The sequence below is a fragment of the Acyrthosiphon pisum genome, chromosome A1 (genome assembly GCF_005508785.2).
Source record: "Acyrthosiphon pisum isolate AL4f chromosome A1, pea_aphid_22Mar2018_4r6ur, whole genome shotgun sequence".
Classification (NCBI taxonomy): Eukaryota; Metazoa; Arthropoda; class Insecta; order Hemiptera; family Aphididae; genus Acyrthosiphon; species Acyrthosiphon pisum.
The window spans coordinates 133,467,246-133,469,232 of NC_042494.1; positions in this window are offsets into that span (position 1 = coordinate 133,467,246).

Sequence of the window (1,987 nt, forward strand, 5' to 3'; positions counted from 1 at the left end):
TTTTAAATCCATCGGTTAAACAATACTAAAAACAATGAACATTTTGTTAATTTTTAATTTATATTTAAAATATTGCAAAATTGCCAGCTTTCAGGGTCAGCAAATAATCAGCTACTTTCTGGGTATTGCTTGTCCAGCCTTAATTTCCCTAGTTACATTTAAAGTTCCCTAACAATCTTCTCGCTGTACTTCTACATTCTACTTACCTTCAGTTCCACCAACTACACGAGTAATGAACCTTTAAGACATTTGATGTTACATGCCAACCCCACTTGTAATTTTTTAATTTTTAATTGTTACACTTAATTAAACAAAATCTATATGTATTTACATATATTTTCTATGTTATATTAATTCAATTGCTTTACCTTACCTTGTATATTAATGTACCTAATTGTACAAAGGGCTCAGCCTGTATATTTTATAATAAATAAATAAAACCATATTTTTTTTTAAATTATCAAATTGAAAATGAAAGTCTTAAGATTTTATACAATTTGTAAGTTATCATGGTACCAAACACAAATTTCTATTGGGGTAAATAACCAAATAGCCTGTGTGTCATATATAGTCCTGTAAAGTATTTTAGTAAAAGTATTCAAATACTTTTTTAAGTATTGAACAACTTTTTAAATACTTTCAGCATAAAGTATTTTGAATGGTATTTTAAATACTTTTTTTTGTATTAAATACTTTTTGGTATTGAATACTTTGGTTTTTTATTTCGAACATTTTATTTTTATTCGAAATAATTGGTTGGAAAAATATTTTTGTCAACTACAATAATAGAATAATAGTTTTATTTAATATTCTGTATTTCTGTGTTAGCCGAAGCTCAAAGGTTTGTGAAAACCAGATTTCTAAAAAAAGTTATTGAATTTTGAATAACAATATTCCCTTTAAAACTATTAGATAACTATTAGATTACCTACTACCTATGTGTTTATATTACGATAATTAGAAACCCACTTTAAAAACCAAAAGTATTTGAGTAGTATTTGAAATACTTTACAATTAAAGTATTTGAGTAGTATCGTAAATACTTAAAAAAAAATGTATTTGAGTATTTACTCAAGTACTTTTTAAAAGTATTCTTTACAGGACTGGTCATATATAAAGAGTATAGAAATATTTAAAATTATTTTTACCTTAATGATTTTAAAACATCTTAACACTACTATTTTAAGTATAAAATTATTAAAATTTGAATTTCTATAAACACATTATAACTTACTAGCCAAGCATAAATATACATTGTTTAAAATAATAACAATAATAATCAGCAGATTGTCATAATCGACTATTTACATTAAACAGAAAAATATCATTGTACAATTCAATTTGCTTTATTTCATTTTCAAAAAATAATCTAAAAGTATAATTTAATAAAAATATAAGAACAATTTTAAAAAACTAATATCGGGATTTACCTAGGTATATCTTGACAAATAAAATTAATAAATTTAATAGAATATTAAATAAACAAACAAAATAAATATTCTATCAAAATATACATTGATGAAAATACTATAGGTATGTAGCTATATGAAAACATATTATTACACCTATTACGTTTCATAAAATAACCTAGCTATACCAATTTAGGATATGTTACAAAACAAATTTGGTTCAATAAAAAAGTAAAAAATTTTTATAATAGAATTAGGTAGAGTGGCAAGTTTATTTTCAAATGCTCGCAAGTCGTAACTTTTTAGGTTTGAATGCATAATTTAAAATTACCTATTACATTAGTAAACAGTTTACGTTTGACGTTAAATATTATTGTAAATAGGCATTAGGCACTTACTTTTGTTTTATATCTGTAAGGTTACACCAGAGTTTATCCGATTTAAAACAAACGATAATACAATACTGTCAACATTTTCATTGTTCACGACATTTACACATTTTCAAAGTGTTACGCGTAAAACAGTATTACGACATTTTAGTGATCAAGTAAAAAATCAAACGCAAAAGGCTGATGACT